We start from the raw sequence: 22,015 nt of genomic DNA, 5'->3' as shown, positions 1-22,015 counted from the left end.
ATCGCAAAAAGACAACTGTGGACCAGAAGAGGACATAGGGCAAAACTGATCCAGCTCAGTGTTTCTCAACCTCATCAACTTTAAGAGGTGTGGACTTCAACTCCCAGCATTTCCCAACCAGCCAGCCACAGACTTCTGGGAAGTGCCGTCCACACCTCTTAAAGTTGAGAAAGTTGAGAAAGACTGCTCTCACTTATCAGAACTGTTGGGGCCATTACTAAATTGGAAGAAAGCTGGGCAAGCCCATCTATGCCTTAAGGCAGGGCTCTTCAAACTTGGCCCTTTTATGACTTGTGGACTTCAACTCCCAGAATTCCTCAGCCAGGCCTGCTGGCTGAGGAATTCTGGGAGTTGAAGTTCACAAGTCATAAAAGGGCCAAGTTTGAAGACCCCTGACTTAAGATGACATTAGGATGGAAAAGAGCAGTTTTGAAGTGGAGTTTCAAAAAATAGGCAGGGATATATTTGTGATGGAATCAGGGGATGATTGCATCGTCTGCTCCTGCATTCCAAAAGGAGTGGGGGGCCCATACTGGCAATGAATCAAGCAGAAAGTGCAGATTTGTAGAGGAACATAGAAATGACTTTGGAAAAAGTCTACAGAGACAATTAACAAAATCAACAATCAACAAAATGAGCTTGACCTGGGAAATGGTGAGAAAAGGCCTTCATCTTGCCCCATCTCATATGAAATAAAATTAGGTATTTGACCTTACAACGCTGTTTGGCCATTTGGACTAATTCTGCAGGAACTGAACTGGCAGGAAAAGGGAGCTAACTGAATTAAACAATGATGAGCGAGAGCCAGTTTGGCCTAGTGGTAAAGCCACCAGGCTGGAAAGCAGGAGACTGTGAGTTCTAGTTCTGCCTTAGGCATGAAAGCCAATTGGGTGACTTCAGGCCAGTCTCATTTTCTCTCTCTCTCAGCCCAACCCATCTCCCAGGGTTGTTGTTGTGTGGCAAAGAGGAGGAGGGAGTATTGGGTATGTTTGCCGCCTTCAGTTACTTACAATAATAATAAAGGAGAGATGTAAAATAAATAAAATAGTGATCATATTATGATTTCTGCAGTTTTACTTTGGGTTTTTTTTCCTGATTGCTCTAGGTCAGACATGTCAAACACAAGGGCCAGATCCGGCCCACGAAGTGGTTTTATGTGGCCCGCGAAGCCATCCTGGAAACAGTGAGGGAACAGCCCCCACTGCCTTGGCCCTGAGACCCTCCTTCTGCCAGAGACCCTCAGATCTGTCCCACTCCTGCCCAGGCCCCCATAGGCACCCTTGATGCGAACGATGTAGAGCTGGCCATGCCCACCCACTAGGGAGGCCAGGGGTCGGCAACCTTGGCTCTTTTATGACTCGCGGACTTCAACTCCCAGAATTCCCGAGCCAGCATAGCTGGCTCGGGAATTCTGGGAGTTGAAGTCCGCGAGTCATTGAAGAGCTAAGGTTGCCTACCCCTGCACTAGGCCATACGCACTCTAGCCACGCCCACCCAGTAGGCCACGCTCACCCTGGCCATACCCACCCGGCCCCCTGAGGGCAACCGCAATGCTGATGCGGCCCTCAATGAAATTGAGTTTGACACCCCTGCTCTAGGCATATTGAGATTTGCAACAGAGTATACATTGATAACAAATCTGCAGCTAATTGTGATATTCCATCATTAAATTACTTGAATAAAACCTTGTCAGCAAGCACATTCATTGAAGCAGAATTTTGCATTGTGCAATTTAAACTGAAGGGTTATACTCTACTGTATATACTCCTTTATATTATATCCCTATACCTATATATAGGGCTGTAGTATATATACATACACATACTGTACATATCTGTGGTAGCATACAAACTGTAGAAGACTTGTGAGTCCTTCAAAGTTTGTGAAATTCTTATTTTTCCATGCCATCTCCATTAACAACTTAGGCAAACATCAAGCAGAAAATACAGGATCAATTCTTGTACATTCATTTGCAGACAGTCACAGTATATAAATCTCTGCATTTCAGTAATATTTTATGTTAATTTAAATTTCTTTGTCTTGACAGAATAAAGAAAATGTAATTATTATATGGCATTATATGACAACACTAAGAGAAAACCCAATCAAGAGTAAAGATAACAAAATGAAACATGTTACCTACAAAACTACATTTAAAATAATCCTTCATTGATTTGTCCAGCTCGATATGCTTTGATTTCATTCCCATAAGTCTGAAGGAGTGCAATGTTCAGATCTTTCCAGAAGGCAGCCGATGCAGAATTGATGAATCTTCAGAAGCTACTGAATTTAAACTCCCCAATGTTCTTCTACATTAGTCAATGGCTAAATTGGAAGAGTGACTTCAGAGGCAATAGGTCTTAGCATCTCACAACTTTCTGACTACAAGGTGCTGTGGGGTAGAGAGAGTAAGAATTTCCTCTGTGTTTATTCTCTCATCCAGTTTATGCTTTGCTTGTAATATGGCTTTTTGATTCTCTACCTAATAGGAAGGATCTAGCTAGCAAGTAAGCTTACCCCCTCCCTCTTTGAAAGTACTGTTTGTAATAAACCTTTCCATAAAAATTAAATATTTCAATCATTTCTGTTTTCATCTGGAACTCTAGCTGAGAAGTATATGTAGGGCAGTGTTTCCCAACCTTGGCAACTTTAAGATGTATGGACTTCAACTCTCAGAATTCCCCGGCTAGCCATGCTGACTGGGGTGTTCTGAGTGTTGAAGTCCACATATCTTAAAGTTGCCAAGGTTGGGAAACTCTACTTGTTAGATACTGGGTTCGTTGCTTCAATGACGAGACGAGGCGAGTGAGTTCAGCAAAGAGCATTGTTTATTTGGTTGCAGGAACTGAACTGAGAAACAGGGCTGCAAATGCAGGAATTTATACCCGGGCCTCTAGGCAGTGGCCAATAGGTTTAAAGCAACCTATTGCCACCCTAGAAGCAGCCAATGGCGGCGCTGGAGACGGGTTGTCTGAGGAGCTGGAAGCCGTTAGCCAGCTTCCCTGCTTGAGCAACCTTCCAGCAATTAACCCACGTGATATTCCCTTAGCAAGACAAAGCCCAATACATTACATTACTATACGGCCAGGAGACTTGATCCAAAGACTTCAGGTTGTCACGCTGAAAATGCTGCTTCTGGATATTTTAGCAATGCAGTGAAAGCACCATCAAAAATCTCTGACAAACGGGGATAATGATATCAGTGCCGTCAGTCTGGCATGTTTTTAAAAAAACACAAGGGCAAAATTATTCACTATTGGGCAGGAACACACAAAACACATGCATATGTTAAAGCTGCCAAGTGGTAAGTCAGTTGATAAAAAAACACAACTTAACTGACTGTTGGACTTCTTAGTAACAATGCTGTGTCTTCCTAACTTTAAGCCCCAGCTGCCTACCAAGCCAAGGTAACAATATTTTATATTGTCCAGTTCTGCTGAGAAAGACTATGTAGCTTTGCAAAAAATGAATTGTCCAGGTGGATGAAGCCATTAGGCACTGGGAGGGCTGGGCACCCAGCACTGTAGGCTTTGCCACGCCATGTTGACTGACTAACAGTAGCTGAATAATCCAAAGAGAACATTATTTTAATCACCGCCAATCCCCTCATATCTCTCCACTGCACAAACATGAGCTATGTGTGCTCCATAGCTGAGAAAATTATAAGGCAGGCATGGCGATGGCATGCAAAATGCAGGGAGCAGCAAAAGTTAATCACCACCTTCAAACAATACATGAGCAAATCCTTTGTGCTTGTTGGAGACAGATTTTCCCAAATGCTCATGTTGCCTTCGCCCCATCTGTGAAATGTCATCCAGCGATGGGAGGAGAAAGTAATTGTCTCAAGGGGCTAAATGCATTGTGTTCGCCTTTTTAATGAGGGTGTCATGCAGCTGACAAAGTGGGGTAGAACTGCGGCAGATCTGATGGTGAGTTTTTTCTTCACTCACTAGTTGCTAATAGATAAGCCCATGGTGGTGGGTCTATGGTGGGGTACATCCTTCGATACAAATGATGGAGGTTTTTAAGAAGAGACTGGACAACCATTTGACAGAAATGCTATGGGGTCTCCTGTTTGAGCAGGAGGTTGGATTAGAAGACCTCCAAGGTCCATTCCAATGCTGTTATTGTACTACAGTAAATGCATTGCATAACATGCGGTGGAATCAGCAGATCGCAGTACCAAGCTAATCATAGCTGATCTCAGAAGCTGCGTTGACTTGGATTGGCAATCCCAGGGCTACAGGCAAGGTCAAACAAACAAACAAACAAAACTCAATAAAGCCAATGGTAAACCACTTCCATAATGTTGCCAAGGATAGGTGCAATTGCTAGGGGTCATCCAAGGGTTTCCTTCCTCCAAGAGTTTCTTTCTCTTGAATATTTGGAAATATTCAAAAGTCAGGTGTTCCAGATAGATACTGTAATCCATTTGGAGATAATGGGATTGAGTTGTAAAGTGTTGTAAAGGTTTCGGATGAAAAAATCCTCCTAAATCCTTATGGTCTATCTGAAAATAATGGGCAGACATGGTGGTGAAGACAGAGATAAAACTACCAGAACAAGTACAAATAACTGATTGATAGGACAAACTGTGTCAATGGGAGAAAGCACCATGGTGCTAGTAAAAGCATAGTGTTGTGATACCTCTTTGGGTCAATATGAGAGTTGTACTTAAATGGATGGTGGTGAATAAGATAAAGGTAAAGGTTCCCCCGCACATGTGTGCTAGTCGTTTCCAACTCTAGGGGCCGGTGCTCATCTCTGTTTCAAAGCCAAAGAGCCAGCGCTTGTCCGAGGACATCTCCGTGGTCATGTGGCCGGCATGACTAGACGCCAAAGGCGCATGGAACGCTGTTACCTTCCCACCGTAGTGGTCCCTATTTTTCTACTTGCATTTTTACATGCTTTCGAACTGCTAGGTTGGCAGAAGCTGGGACGAGTAACAGGTGCAGAAGCTGGGACGAGTAACAGGTGATGAATATACATACACTAATCCACCTTGATGCCTCAGTGTTCACAGGAGATGTCTGGTCTATTATTTGAAGTGAATGGCCTCTTTGAAAATATGTGCTGGGCCTGAAATAGCAGCCGTATAGTTTCTCCAGAGAAGCGCTATGTTTGAGTTGAATGGTTGAGCCTAGCAAGGTAGGCTCAGAGTATTCGATTTCATACCCCAAAGGTTCCATCCTCCCCACTGGCACCAGGACAAAACCCCTCATATTTGAGAAGGAGCAAAGGAAGAGCTCACCTGGAGTTCAACCCAGAGGAAATTATCTTCTCTGAGTGCTAAGCTGGATTTCCTCTCAGTTTAACCACGGGTGAGCTTTGCCTTTGCTCCTTTCTCAAAAGTGAGGGATTCTGTCCTGGTGCCAACGGAAAGGATTGGCAGGCATAAAAGGCAGGGCAGAAACTTTGGGTCACTCACCTTTCCGCAAGGCCTTCTAGTTTCTCTATCATCTTCATTGCTGAACTCTAAACCTGTTCTAATTGCTCTGAATTCCTCTTAAAGTGTGACAACCACATGTAGGCAGTTTTTTCCAGCCAGAATACAGATGGGATTGGTAGTGGGTAGATGTGTGGATTAATGCAAGCAACCTAACAATCAAGCCCCAGACTCAGGAATGTCCACACAACAGTCAGTGATTTCAGAATAGTTCATGTAACTGGGTAATTGAAACTCCACCCCTTTTAAGCAGGCACATAAAAAGAGGGTGGGCTTCAGTTGCCCGGTTGCACCTTCCATTTTGACATCATTGATGTTCCTACCCAAGGTTGTGTAGCTTTATAAAGCATTAACGCCTGTGGCAAAATGGAATCTAAATGTTAAGTTTGTGCAAATAGCATTTAGACTTATATACCGCTCCATAGTGCTTTATGGAATTCTCTGAGTGATTTACAACATCTGCGTATTGCCCCCCCCCCCACCCAACCAACAATCTGGTTCCTCATTTTACTGACCTCAGAAGGATGGAAGGCTGAGTCAACCTTGAGCCAGTCAGGATCGAACTCCAGGTTGTGGGAACAGTCAGCCTGAAATACAGCACTCTATAACCACTGTGCTACCACGGCAGATAAGCAGAACAAAGTGAAGTCTTTACAAATAAAATAAAGCTTGTACAAGTGAAATTTTATTATTGGTTACAACTGTCAAGCACCAGAGACCCAGTTCACTCATGAAGGCTCAGTTTAACTAAGCCTTTAACTGAGTTATTGCTGAAAGCCTATACGCAGGAAACTTTTCATCCAATGGCCAGCACTTCAATGGGTCAATGGCAGTCAAGGGGGTTGAATTGAATTTGTATGTGGTTATGTAGTGATTCTAGGCTGATCCCTCTTTTCACACCCACCCAGCTCTGCCAGTCCTTCTTCTATAAAGTAAAAGGTAAAGGTTCCCCCGCACATGTGTGCTAGTCGTTTCCAACTCTAGGGGCCGGTGCTCATCTCCGTTTCAAAGCCGAAGAGCCAGCGCTTGTCTGAGGATGTCTCTGTGGTCATGTGGCCGGCATGACTAGATGCCAAAGGCTCATGGAAAGCTGTTACCTTCCCACCGTAGTGGTCCCTATTTTTCTACTTGCATTATTACGTGCTTTCGAACTGCTAGGTTAGCAGAAGCTGGGACGAGTAACAGGCACTTACTCTGTTACGCAGCACTCAGGATTTGACAAGACCTTCTGATCAACAAGCTCAGCGCCCTAACTCACTGAGCCACCGCGTCCCAATCCTTCTTCTATAATAACCCATATAATAACGGGTAAAACTAGAACTTTAATTTTCCCCTTTTCATGCTTTGTGGTTCATTAAAAAAAAGATTAACCAAAAAAGTTGGGACTATAGAATACATAAGATATTCCCCATGGCTAACTTGGCATAGGTTTTTAAAGAAAATGCTACTTCAAAAATCTGCCACTACCATTACTTTAGCAGTTAAGCAAGAAAAATGAAACATCTTCAGAGATTTAAATTTCAAACTGCATTAATTCAAAATAAGAGCTTCATCTCGTACATATTTAATATTAATAAAATTATATTAAATAAAATTCATGGTTGACCTACAAAGTACATTGTTTTCAGAGTATCAATTACTAGAATCCACACTCGGTAATGAAGTGAATTGTGTGGTATTCATAGCCAATTACTTTATGTTAAATAGCAGCTATTAGAAGCAGGGTGTGGTATAATGGAATATCTGTGGAGAAGCAATAAAGTCTATAGCAGGGCTTTTCAACCTTTTCACCTATTGTACCACTTTTAGGATATGGCAACATCTGACTACCACCAGTCGCCTAGCAAGGTGTCAAAAACTTGATGACCAAAAAAAAAAGGAAAAAAGTGATGAAATATAGGTACTCCTTGACTTACAACTGTTCGTTTAGTGACTGTTTGAAATTACAATGGCACTGAAAAAAGTGCCCCCCAAGCCACAGCCGAGCAAGACACCTGCCTGCCCGCCCAGCGGCACTCTTCCTCCTGTCTGAGGTTTTCATTGTTGTGAGCATTTCTGTTGAGGATTGGCAGTGGGGGTGGGGGGGCAGGGGTGTTTGTCTTTATTACCCCCATCTGCTGGGTGGTTGCAGCATGTTTTGGTCACTTCACATGACCCAGGGAAACTGTGACCATCATAAATATGAATCAGATGCCAAGCATCTGAATGTAAATCACAAGACCCTGGGGATGCTGCAACATTCCAGCTGATCGGCGCTTCTTCTAGGCTCAGAAGGACCAGGATCAGCACCGAGCTTCAGCTGGAGCCTGGCGCTGATCCTGGTGCTTCCACTGAGCCCTGACAGCCCTGAAGAAGCAATGATCCTGGCGCTTCCGCTGAGCCCTGACAGCTCTGCAGCTCCAGCCGTCTCTCGCTCAGGCTTGTGTGGTACTGCCACCAGTTCATCTCATTCCCCTCCCCCGCTACCACTTTTCTAGGATGGTCATGTACCACCTGCCAGGTGCCAATGTACCATAGGTGGTACCCATACCACTGGTTGAAAAGCCCTGGTCTATAGTATACTTTAAGGATTGAAGTGAGCAGCAACGTAAATATGCTAAATATCTGGAGTTGCAACAAAGTCAAACGAAATGGGGGAGGGAGAAATGATAGTTTAAAAATAAAATTCACTTAGTGTAAAAGTTCAATCTTCCATACTTCTAATTAAAAAGCACCAGGGAGCAGTTAATAAGAATGATGTCTAGGACTTCAATGAGCTTTATTTGAACACTTATCAGAAAAGATGTATAAAATATTTTAAACACAAAATGGTTGTTCTGACCTTTTTGGAAGCACTTTTCTAACCATTCCATCCTATTTATATCCATCCACACACGAACATGCGTTTGTGCTTTTTTATTCCTACATTTTAGTTTTTTCTTTTTTTCTTTTTTGGACTTTAAAGGTTAGGTGTTTTCATATTTAGGAGACCTCCATTCGATCAGAACAGCATTAGAACATTTCTTTCTCAGGTTCTTGTTCAGCTGACTCAAGGTCAGAGTAAAGCATTTTTCTCTCAGAAGAGAACATTTCAACCTCAAGATAGTTCAGAGGTAAAACATTCTGCCCACAATATTTTCAGAAAACAGTGGTTTGTGCTGTTCTTTAAGGGTAGTTTCATCCATTTTTAAGTCAAGCTGGAGACGCATGAGAAGGAGGGGTGTAGGCAACCTTGGCTCTTTTATGACTCATGGACTTCAACTCCCAGAATTCCTGATTCAGCTATGTTCTCTTTCTTTCTTTCTTTCTTTCTTTCTTTCTTTCTTTCTTTCTTTCTTTCTTTCTTTCTTTCTTTCTTTCTTTCTTTCTTTCTTTCTTTCATTTGCTGCCTATATCGCAGCTATTCCAGGCAGCTTACAACAGTAAAAGTGGAGAAATAAAAAGTATAACCATAAGAGTAGCAAAGTAATGCCACAATAGAATAAACAATGGGGAAAAACGAAAACAATGAGAATCATGCTGATATGAGAATAAAAGATGGGCAGGTGAGGAAGCATAGAACGAGGGGGAGGGGGGAGCTCGGGTTTGCAATCTAGTAACCATATTCAGCGTGGTACTCCCTCAAGAATAGTTATACTATGTGGTGCTCCTTTTTTAAGAGATACATTATATCTGATAGAAGGTACGATGGTTCTGTGGTTAAAGATGCTGAGCTTTTCAGCTGGAAAGCTGACAGTCAGGGTTCAAGACCCCAGTGCCATATGATAGGGTGAGCTCCCGTTATCTGCTCCAGTTCCTGCCCACCTAGCAGTTCGAAAGCATGCAAAGGCAAGTAGATAAATAGGTACCACTTTGGTGGGAAGGCAAAAGCGTTAAATGCCACTTGGTGTACAGTCATGCTGGCTACATGACCACGGAAGCATCTTCAGAAAAGGCTGGCTCCTTTAACTAATAAATGCAGATGAGCACCTCAGATATGAATTAATAGGGGAAACCTTTACGTATGTCTGATATCCAGTGGTGGGATTCAGATATATGAACAACTGGTCCTCTGTGTGGATGCCGCTTCCAGAAGTCCATTCTGGGCCTGAGCAACAAAAAATTAGCTACCGGTTCTGCCGAAGTGGTACGAACTGGCTGAATCCCACCACTGCTGATATCCCAGTGACCTTTTTCCTGTAAAGCTGAATTCTACTACTAGGTGAGCCAATATGCAGATATGCAAGTTTCCTAACTCTTAATTTCAAACTTGCAAGTTTCTGTTAAAATAACCATACCACAAAAATAAAGCTACTATTTATTGTTGTGCTTCTTGTCTGGACTACCTCAAAGGGCTAACAATTAAACCTAAATAAAAAAAAATCTGTGACTGTGATAATGTTGCATTTCTTTTTCCAGTGAAATTTACTCACAGCGCAACTTAGGAGAAGGAAAAAAAAAATCCCTGTGTGAATTTGTGTTGAACCAGCAAGCATGTGTCTGCAATGGCCAGGCCTTTCCTGTAAATTGCTGAACTAGAGAATACCTGATTCCAGTATTGGATTCTTATTAGTGTTTGAATATGCAACTCTTCTAATTATTTATAAGAACAGGTAGTGCTTTTTTTGTAAAAGAAAAAGGTGCCAGAACTCACACACGTCATACAACCCGCCTTGCCTACCCTACAAGGTTCCATCCAAAAAAGGTGCCGGAACTCCGTTCTGGGCATTCTGTGAGAAAAAAAGACCTGAGAACAGGTATTTTCCTCCTCTAAAAGCAAAGACTTCTATCTAGAGCCTATTGATTTCATTCAAAATATTGAAATGATGATTTAATATTAGAAGGAAAATAGAAGTTTGATGTACGGACTATCAAGGCTCAGTGATCCAGTCTATTTTTCTTTTTCTTTTCTCTGGTGTTGCTCAGCACCACTTGCCTGTCATAGGAATGGCGGAAGCTGAAAATCCCTGAAAAGACTTTCCCGATGCTGAAACAATTATCTGGTTGGTAGACTGAATATTCAACTTTTATCAAACAGTCTAAATAGAAAACAACCACATTCACAAATCATATTAAGCCACACTGCTTCTGCTTCTGCTTGACACTTAGCCATAAACTAAGGTTAAAAAGGGATAGCTCATATATTATGCTAAGCCAAATGTGTTTTCGTTTGAGCTTAATGTCTTGTGTCAACCCAGCCAATGTACAAAGACATCAACTATGGTGCTAACATCAAGGTTACTAAATGCAAGGTTATTCTTTGGCTTAGTATTTGTCGCTGATATTCCACACACACAAATACACACACAGATACACACCTACACCTATTTTTATCTAGCATAGCTTTGTTTCAGGCACAGAAACAAGAAAGGTTTCAGGCCGAATTTAGATTATAAACCCATTTTCACGGATAAGAATCCAGGCTAAAGCGAGTAAGCAAAATTGTGTCATTGTGCTTTCTCCAACATCCCCACCCAAACCCATCCAACAGGCTCTCCAAGGGAAATGGAGAGTGGGAATCTGAATATTTTATGCATAGTTAAATCTTGTTTTTTCAGCAAGCCAGAAGGCATAGAACAGGTGTTGTGAAAGTTTTTTATGATTATGGTGAAGGTTTTTTTTAATGATGTGGTTACAATCCTATAATAAGCATTAGCTTGTTTTACATCATCATCAGTACACAAAGGCTTTGATCAAGCCAAGGAACCGCTCTTAGTAATCCTGCCTTATAAGGTGGTAAGATGGCAAAATGAAACTTATCCCAGGAGCTGCAGAGTCTACTGCTTGGTTAATATTCTGCTGGTTGTTAGCTTGGGATAACTGAGGAAGAGGAGGAAGAGGAGGAGGAGGAGGAGGAGGAGGAGGAGGAGGAGGAGGAGGAGGAGGGTGATTTGGACTGATTTTTTTCATCTTCATTGGCCTTATCAATAAGAGGATTGGAAAGAATTCTTTCATGACTCAGTACTGCAATTTGCCTTCAGAAACATACATTGGCCAGTATATTGTTTATTCCCATTAGAAAAACTTTTAGGAATTTGACAATGATTTGTGAAAAGGGCCCTATCTTAGCCACTGCGAGTTCTTTCAGTTGGCATGAGATTTGGAAATATCACATTGACCACATGGTGATCTATGATTGATAGGTGTCTGACCAGAAGGTCCATGAATGGATCAACTACATTTTCCTCCCAAAGGTGAAAAATTGCAGAATCCTTTAAAACAGATTAGAAGCAGAAGGCAAATGGGATTTAAATATTTTTTTCCATTGAGTTCTGTTTTGGTATGCCTTTGGGGAGAAGAATGGATTTGAAACATTGCACAAAAATTCCATTTTTTGGACACCTAAATCCCTGATAGACTGAAAATGAATTCATGCAAAATAACCCCTATAGCTCTTTTTTTCTGAAATAGTTAAAATAACTTTTCCTTGTTAATAACTTAGAATCTGAACAATGCTTATAAAGCCATTTGCATTTAAGAGCAATAATTTGCAAGCATCATTAATGAAAAGCACTTCACTGAACCATAATATACATTTGTATCCCCCAAAATGAGATGATTTAATTCCAGCAAATTACAAACATTTCTCATCTCCATTTCTTAACATGTGTTTTTCTATAAGGTGTGTTATTTAGCATCTTCCTGGATTGTCCTGACATTGTCAGGTCACAAAAGGGGATCATATGGCCCCAAGACACTGAAACCATCATAAATATGAACCAATTGCCAAGCAGCCAAATTTTGATCATTTGACTATGGGGATGCTGTAATGGTCATAAGTGTGAAAAACAGTCATAAGTCACTTTTTCAGTGCCATTGTAACTTTGAATGGTCACTAAATGAACTCTTGTAAATCAAAGACTACCTGTATTTCATGCCCAGATCCATCAGCATGTGTGGATGAATGCTAGAAAATGCTAGAATTACACAAAGCTCTGATTCAAATATTTTAATTGTAGCCAGTTCAATTGAATCTATGAATTGAATCAACTTAACTGTGCCAGAAAGTTGGACAGAATCTGCAAATTAGTTACAAATCAGTTCAGAAAATTGAATGTTTGAATCAAATGGATTTTCTGAATTGATTCATACCCAGGTTCAACTCTCAACCTCCAGTTCTTCGTTCTTCTAACACTTCTAAATAATGTCGGCTGGTGGCCCCCAGGGGGAGGGCCTTCTCTGTGGGCGCTCCGGCTTTATGGAACCAACTGCCGGTTGAGCTCCGGACGGCACCGGACCTTCACTCTTTCCAACACGGTCTGAAGACCCATTTATTTGAACAAGCTGGCCTGGCCTGATGGGGGAAGTTAGGATTTTTTAATTGGGTTTTATATTGTTACTGTTTTATCTGGGCAATTATTTAATTCGTTTTTAATTTTTGTATCCTCTATTTATATGTGCCCTGTTCACCGCCCTGAGTCCCTCGGGAGAAGGGCGGTATACAAATTTAATAAATACTAATACTACTACTACTTATCTTTAAACTGGGCGGCCTTGTTAACAGAAACTAGACTTTCTAACTTGCTCTAAAATATTGTAAAATAAAGGACTGTCCTCTAGAAAGTGATGGCTCCCTTAGTAGATTCAATGAATAGTGTCAAGGTAATGATTTAAAAGCTAACCAGCTGACATAATGTAAGATGTATGATGGAATGACTCAGCAGTGTCTATGTCCCTTTAAGACCCAGCTGGGTCTGTATCTCTTTAAGAGCTTTATGTAAAAGGGAAGGCTCTGCAGATGTGTTCCCTCTTCTGTTTCCTGCTGTAACTGCTTTGTGTTGTAGCCTACTGTATTAACATGTGTATGTACAGTATATTGTTCCTGGTGTATGATATTGTAGATAGTGTAAGATAAAGCACCATTTAATATAGACCACTGTTTACTCCTGGGTTATCTCAGCACAATAAGACTGTGCATGCTCTGACAGGTTCCAATATGTTCATGCCCTAATCTAAAGAATTCCTCTTCTCTAAATTGATATCCACTAGAGACAGTGGTGGGATTCAAACATCTGGTTTTCTGTGGATGCTACTTCCAGAAGTCCATTCTGGAACTGGGCAACAAAAAAATTAGCTACCAGTTCTGCTGAAATGGTGTGAACTGGCTGAATCCCACCACTGACTAGAGACGATATCTCCCAGATTTCCCCAATCAGTATGAATGCTTGCTGGCAGTTTATGGATTCACAGTTCCAGCACCTCCGAACAACCAAAGGTTACAGAAACTACCCCAGGATCTTGTCATTGGCCAGTAAGGCTATTACAGATAGTCCTCGACTTACAAGCACAACTGAACCCCAAATTTCCATTGCTGAGCAAGACAGTTATTAAGTGAGTTTTTGCCTGATTTTACAACAGCCACAGCTGTTAAGTGAATCACTGCAGTGGTTAAGTTAGGTCGCAAAAGGGGATTATGTGACACACACACACACATCCAGGACAGTGCAGTTGTAATAAATACATGACTGTTGCCAAGCATCCAAATTCTGATCGCGTGACTGTGGAGGTGCTGCAATAGTCGTGTGTGTGTGTGTGTGTGTGTGTGTGTGTGTGTGTGAAAAATAATCATCAGTCACGTTTTTCAGTAATGTTGTAACTTCAAGCAGTCATTCAATGAATGGCTGTAAGCCAAGGACTACCTCTATAAGCATCTAATATTTTGGCTGTATAATAAAGGCTGAGCATAATTAATTACACTTAATGTACACCGTGAGTTTTAAAACTGAATATTTGTATTCTTTAGAAGGCAGACATAGCTTTAGGGTTCCTCAGTCTGCAATAACCCTACCTTTTAATTTCTGAGAAATGTTAGATTTGAAGTTAATTAATCACACGCTTTCTTATTCCCTGAATTTGCACAATTCAGTTTAGGCTGGATTTGAAGTCTAATGTACAGTTTATAGTACTGCAGTACTGTGAAAGATTAACCTTCCCCCCCTCCTCCTGCCTTCCCCTCCCCTCCATCCCCCCCCCCACTTTGGCAGAAATAAAATTATGCAAAAAACACTATTGCGATTAAGTTTTCGAGCCTCATGAACAAAATCTAAAATTCTAAAGAAACAGATGGTCTCTCTTGTCCAGGAACTGTAGAACCTAACATACTTTAAATGCTCCACCTAATGAAGTTTCTCCTCTTACATTCCTCTGACATTCCTATTTACAGAGGCTTCTCTGGCACTGAAGTAATGAGAGCAACTCTTGCCGTGTGAAGTTTAAGGGCCATGCCATCAGAAATATACGGTCATTTCAACCCTGAATGTAATGGTAATGCGTAATTGCATGGTCAGATTGTAAACTAGCTTGCTAAATATCCTCCCATCACTTATGTTGCTGAGTAAATAAAGCCTCTGCGTGCCTTAGGCACCAATTGTGCTAGAATTACTAGCTAAGAATGAATATATTCAGTGGTGGGATTCAAATACCTGAAAAACCGGTTCTCATATTTGATGCAGCCCTGGGCCTCCGATGCCTAGAACAGACTTCCAGAGATGGCATCATGCACTTCCAGTGGGCCATTCTCCTGAACCGGTGCAAACTGGCTGAATCCACCACTGAATATATTTCTGAGAAGGAAACAGTAGCTAAATTCACATATGTCACATATGCAGGTGGTCCTCGACTTACAACAGTTCATTTAGTGACCATTCGAACGGCACTGGAAAAAAATGACTTGTGACCATTTTTCTCACTTATGACTATTGCAGAAGCCCCATGGTCACGTGATTTGGATACTTGATAACTGACTCAAATTTATGACGGTTGAAGTGTCCCAGAGTCACATGATCCTCTTTTGCAACTGTCTGACAAGCAAAGTCAATGGGGAAATAGCCATTCACTTAACAACCTGTGCCACTAATTTAAGAACTGCAGTGATCCACTTAACAAACATAGCGAGAAAAATCCTAAAATGGGGCAAAACTCACTTAACAAATTTCTCCCATAGCAACATGAAGTTTGGGCTCAATTATGGTCATAGGATGAGGACTACCTATGTTGCCTTTTAAATTAAAATTATGATTTGCAAACTATATTCTTGCGATCCAAACCTCATGCTACTCTCAACATACTACAGCTTATTGTAATGTGTGAACACACCCAACAATAATCTCTTGCTGTACTGCAATAATAATTGTATTCTTACTACATCTACATGAAGGGAAGTAAACAGTGGGGCACCACAAGGCTCCGTCTTAGGACCAGTACTCTTCAACATCTTCATAAATGACTTAGATGAGGGAATAGAAAGGGAACTCATCAAATTTGCAGATGACACTAAGCTGGCAGGAATAGCCAACAGCCCAGATGATAGGCTCAGGATCCAAATGGATCTTGACAGTCTTGAACACTGGGCCCTATCCAACAAAATATAATTTAATGCAGAGAAAAGTAAAGTTTTACACTTAGGCAAGAAAAACCTAAAAAAATGTACAAGTATAGATTAGATGAAACCTAGCTCAAAAGTAGTAACTGTGGGAGGGATCTTGGAGTCCTAGTGGATAATCACTTAAGTATGAGCCAGCAGTATGTGGTACCAGCCAAGAAAGAAGCCAACACAACTCTTGATTGCATAAATAGAGGGATAGAATCAAGATCACGCGAAGTATTAGTAGCTCTTTATAAAACTTAGTAGGACCACAACTGGAATACTGCATCTAGTTTTGGTCACCTCATTATTGAAACTTTGGAAAGAGGTGCAGAGAAGAGTAACTAAGATGATTAAGGGCCTGGAGATTAAAAGATATGAAGAATGGTTGCAGGAATTGGGTATGGATAGTCTAGAGGGGGAAAAAAGGACTAAGAGGGACATGATAGCAGTGTTCCAAAATTCGAGAAGCTGTCACAAGCAAGAGGGGGTCAACTTATTCTCTAAAGCACCTGTAGACAGGCCAAGAAGCAATGGATGGAAACTAATCAAAGAGAGAACCAAGCTAAAACTAAGGAGAAATTTTCTGAAGAACAATTAACCAGTGGAATGACTTGCCTTAAGAAGATGTGGATGCTCCATCACTGGAGGCTTTAAAAAAAATACTGGTCAGCCACTAGTCTGAAATGGTATAGGGTCTCCTACCTCTCCTAGCAGAGGTTTGGTCTAGAAGACCTCCAAGGTCCCTTCCAACTCTATTGTTCGATATTCTGTGTTCTTATTTTCTTAATCAACTATATGGCTTTAGAAATCTGATTTACTATTTTCCTCTTCTGATTATCCTTCCTCTTAATACTCAATAATTGCAATATCAGTACTCTGGAATATTTAAGGCTATCATGCTCCTGAAAATAGGATGGAACTTAAGGTTAACTTCATGAAACATACAACATTTTTTAAAGAACAATGTGCTACTAAGGCATATACAGAATGCTTTTACAGTTTGATGCTTAGGCTGACTTTTAACATGTCCCAAATAATCACAGTTTCTCAAATCAGTAGTTTATAAATCATATGTCCAAAGAAATATGGAAGCTTCTCTCACGTCCATCCTTAAGACTGGACCAAACCCAGAGGCAAAGCTTCCTAAAGGAGAATCCATCTTTTTTTGCAAGACATCTGCTTACTATACACATTCATTGGAAACCTTATGAAGCATGGCAACCAGTGGTGGGATTCAGCCAGTTTGCACCACTTCAGCCGAACCGGTAGCTAATTTTTTGTTGCCCAGGCCCAGAATGGACTTCCAGAAGCGGCATCCACACAGAGAACCGGTTGTTCACATATTTGAATAGCACCACTGCTGGCAACCATTCCATCTGACATGGCTACATGCATAGACCAACCAGAAAATATTTTGCTAGAGAATACTTGACTGTTCTTTGCCTATCCATTGTTGTAGAAAGCCTCCCCTGAATTTAAAGAGTTTGAAATTAATTGGAGATGCTTATCTTATCTCCCATTGCAAATAAGACTCCGTTAAAAGCTTTATGCAATACCTAAGTTCAAAATTAGAGTGTCATTTGATTGCTAGTTGTTGGGAAGATGCTGTTGCTTAAATGTCATGTGATTTACAGAGATATACTAAACAAATGTCACTGTGCAGAACAAGAGGTCTAGAAAGGGTTTTTCCTTATATTTTTATTGTTTCCAAACATTTGTCTGTTTCAGTCACCAAGAATTGGTTTTTGTATGTAACGTAGAATTCTTTATTCCATTCCATGTATTAAGTCATCAGGCATTATAGCCCGGTTTTTCTGGCTATTTTTCTGACTTGTTACGATTTTTTTCTCTGATTCCTTAACTGTTTACAATAATAGATAAATGTGGAACCACGAGAAGCAGAAATGGAGACAGAAACAGGGGCTGCAGAGGCAGAACAAGTAGAAATAGCAATTCACAACTAACCCAGTGCAAGCATGTACGCGTACACAGGCACACAAAAACACATGTGCACACACAAAGAGAGAGAGAGAGAGAGAGAGAGAGAGAGAGAGAGAGAGAGAGAGAGAGAGAGAGAGAGAGAGAGATATCTATCAAAGCAGCAAACAAAAATTCAGAGACAGGAATCTTTCTTTCTTTCTTTTTCCTTTCTTTCTTTCCCTCCATTCCTCCCTCCCTCCATTCCTTCTTTCTTCTGCCAACCATATAGAGCTTCATTCCTTCTACCATTTTACAGGTATATTACAGCAAAATTTACCTGTTCTCATACCTTTTACTATGTTCTTCAGTCCCCATATCAAATCTTTTGCTTATTCCTCATAATGGTTTGATTTTTATTAATATAAGATACTTAGCAGAACTGTTGAATGCATGTCAACTAGCTAAAGGAATTAATTAATGCTCAGGCATAAATGACAAAGAAATAATTAACAAGCAGCAGATGCATTGACATGACTGGTCCTTGTATGATTTCAGATTCAAATTTTGAATGAGTTGTCCTTCAGGAAGTCATAATGAAAGGGCTAAAATGAACTTTTTCAATTTCTAATGTGTCAGCAAGTATGTAAGATGACATACAAACACACCCACACCAAAATCCACAGCCTATCAGAATTTGGACTAAGGAAGACCTTACGTGAGCTGGATTAATGTCATGGCATGTTGTATGGTATGTTACCTAGAGGAAAATAAGGCTCCTAGGATTCAGCTTAAAGAGCAACTAAATACAAAAATCTCACTAACAAATAAGATGAACTTGACACAAAAATTGGTAACTGTCTATGGAGATTCTCAGTCATCCAGGTCATGGTTAGCCCAAAGATGCTTTTTTCAAAAGGCAACTGGATTTTGATTTTCCTTGAAGACATTTCGCTTCTCATCCAAGAAGCTTCTTCACTTTTGACTGAATGGTGGAAGGTGGATTTGTATTCCTTGCAATCATCTGGTCGTTAGCACTCTTTCTGAGGCCACTTAGGGGTTTATCTATGCCTGCATGGTCACCTGAATAGTGCAAATGGATGTGGAACTTTCTTGGAACTGCTGAAAGGACTGTGTTGTAAACAGGAGATGGGTGGTGTCGTATCCCTCCCCCTCTGTTGAGAGAGGACCTTTCAGTCTTAATGTAAATGGCCTCTTTGTCCCCTCTTTCTGCATCCAAGTGATCCAGACATATGACACTGCTGCTGATAATATTTTAGGAAAGGAAATATTTTGTGGTTTAGCAGGATATCAGTTGAATGTTGATACACCTCAGTTTGAGATTCTTCTGTCCACTGCAGAGTCATTTGACTGGGGTGCTATAAAAATGTTGTTAAAATATAAATAAATAAAATAAGGGTACACAATAGCTGTGCCCAGATAGAGACAATGAAGAAACAACAATCTGGCCAAGCTCAGTATTGTACCTTATTATCCTATATTGTTGTACTCCTTTACACACGGCAACAGCATTGCAGTGCATGTTCAGCAATTTCAAATAGTATGTGAATCATGGAGGAAAATGAAAAAGCAAATGAAATTAAAAAAAGGAACTAAACAAGATAAATGGCAAAAGCTTAATACTAACAGAAGCTGCTGTTGAGGAAACGCAACATGTTGATACACCATTAAATGCCATTTACAAATTCATCTGTGTCATAAAACTAGCAGAGTTGGCAGCTTCCCAGGAGTGAAGGAAACAGGCAATCTGCTATAATGTCCTCCTTCCTTAGACTGCTGGGCAAATTGAAGGAAGCCTCTTCATTTGTGCTGAAAAGGTCACAGCCCTTGAAATCAGCAGTCCCATTAATGTCAACAGTAAGGCTGACAAGCCAGTTGTGATAGGCAAGCTTCCTATGTATGCTGGCTGGGGAATTCTGGGAGTTGAAGTCCACAGGTTTTTTAAGTTGCCAAGGTTGGGCACCCCTGCTCTAGTGTAATTTGCAATTGGCTGGTTGCTCTTGGTGAGCAACATTATTTTAGCAACTATAAAACAAACAAACGCATTCTTGGCTCTACATCCCCACCAAATGCCTAATTTTGTCTCTGTAAAGCCAACACACACAAGCACATTTGGGGGTTATTTGGTAGTTGTTGTTTTTTTATTATTATTATTTGGTTAAGGTTTTTCTCTTCAGAACATTGCTTTGCCCAAAGTCCTTGTCAAACTCTGATTACTCTTCAGATCATATAAATGTTTTGCCTTTAATAAAGTATAAACAATTGCTTGATTTTGAAAAGTTTATTTTGGAATTCCAATAGAGGAAATCCTTTCAGGGCAGTTGTGGAGAATCATATAGTTTAAAAGCAGTTTGTTTAGAACATTCAGCACAGTTGTCTGCTTAACACAGGAATCTAAATTAAATATCCCTTATAAAAGGACTCAGCTGTTGTATAACACACATCCAGCAAAGGAGAGTTTGCCACTTTCCTTAATAATCAGTTTCTTTATTGGACTACTCTTTCCTTAAGACATTTTTTGCTAACATTCAACTTTCTTGTAACTTAACATCAAACATTTTATTGAAGTTAAGATATATTATATCTTCAATGTTTCCACAATCTACTAAGGAAGTTACCCGGTGAACATAGGACATAGTCTGTTTGGGAAATATCCACTGTGACTTCTAGTGATCCTTGTATTGTTGTCAAAGTGCTCATAGATCATTCACATTATGGTCTATCTAGAATTTTCCCAAGGTGTGTCAGACTGTTGGATCCTTATTTTTTGCTACAAAGTTTTGCCCTTCCCCAGCCATCTAATATTCCACATTCTCCAGGATATATAGTGGCCTTCCAGAAAGTTCCATCAGTCTCCTAGGACAGGGCTTTTAAACTTTTTCACCCATTGTACCACTTTTAGAATATGGCAACATCTGAGTACAACCAGTTGCCTAGCAAAGTGTCAAAAACTTGATGACCAAAAAAAAAAAAAAGGAAAAAAGTGATGAAGTACAGGTAGTCCTCAACTTACAACAGTTTGCTTAGTGACTGTTTGAAGTTACAATGGCACTGAAAAAGTGCCCCCCAAGCCACAGCCTAGCAAGACACCTGCCTGCCCACCCGGTGGTGCTCTTCCTCCTGTCTGAGGTTTTCATTGTTGTGAGCATTTCTGTTGAGGATTGGCAGCAGGGGTGGGATGGGGGGGTGTTTGGTTTTTATTTCCCCCCCCTCTGCTGGGTGGTTGCAGCAGGTTTGGGTCACTTCACATGACCCATAAATATGAATCAGTTGCCAAGCATCTGAATGTAAATCACAAGACCTGGAGATGCTGCAACATTCCAGCTGATCGGCACTTCTTCTGGGCTCAGCAGAAGCACCAGGATCAGCGCCGAGCTCCAGCAGGAGCCTGGCGCTGATCCTGGTGCTTCCGCTGAGCCCTGACAGCCCTGCAGCTCCAGCTGTCTCTCGCTCAGGCTTGTGCAGTGCTACCATCGGTTCAGCTCATTCCCCTCCCCTGCTACCACTTTTCTAGGATGGTCGTGTACCACCTACTAGGTGCTAATGTTCCCCAGGTGGTACCCATACCACTGGTTGAAAAGCCCTGTCCTAGGATATCATCCATCTGACCCCTGAAATTTTGATCTCATTTTTGAACCAGTGGTTCAAAAGATATCTTTCCAGACAAGCTGATTCAGAATAGGAACTGAGAAGGTTTACCTTGTTTTTGTTATGTTATTTTCCTTGAGCAGCTGAGCTACCATGTTTTTCCTCTGTTATTTTGAAGTTGTATGAAGAAGCCTATTTTGTTGAACTTAGTTTACATCAATAAACACAACTGTTGTCTGAATTTTAGCTTTCTGGACAGGGATTCTACAAACCAAGTACTTTACTTGGTTTGTAGAGTCCCTGTACAAAAAGCTGTAAATATTCTTCTTTGCTGCACAGACATACTGATTAAATCACAGGCTGTGATTATAATTGCAATGTGAATATTCTCTGATGCAAGAAAGAGATCTTCAGCCCTCTTATATTCTTCATATTCCTGCTTACTCCAAATTATTTTCACTCATGCACAAGAGGAGTTCTCCAAAATCAGTGTTTCTCTGTTCAACAATGTATATGGATTCTTTATATGTCCTGTCACTAATGTTAGCAAGAATAAGGGTAAATATATTATTTCCTGCTATTGGTGTTTGGTTTTACTTTGCTTTTTAATTTTTCTCATGCACATTTTTTTCCAGGAAACCTATCCAGAGATTGTGATCTTAATTAAACTGATATTTTAGTAAGGTTATTTAGGGTGTAACAACAATGAAACCATGAAT

This window comes from Vipera berus (assembly GCF_964194415.1).
Source record: "Vipera berus genome assembly, chromosome: 1".
Lineage (NCBI taxonomy): Eukaryota > Metazoa > Chordata > Lepidosauria > Squamata > Viperidae > Vipera > Vipera berus.
Note: the sequence above shows the minus strand (reverse complement) of the source record.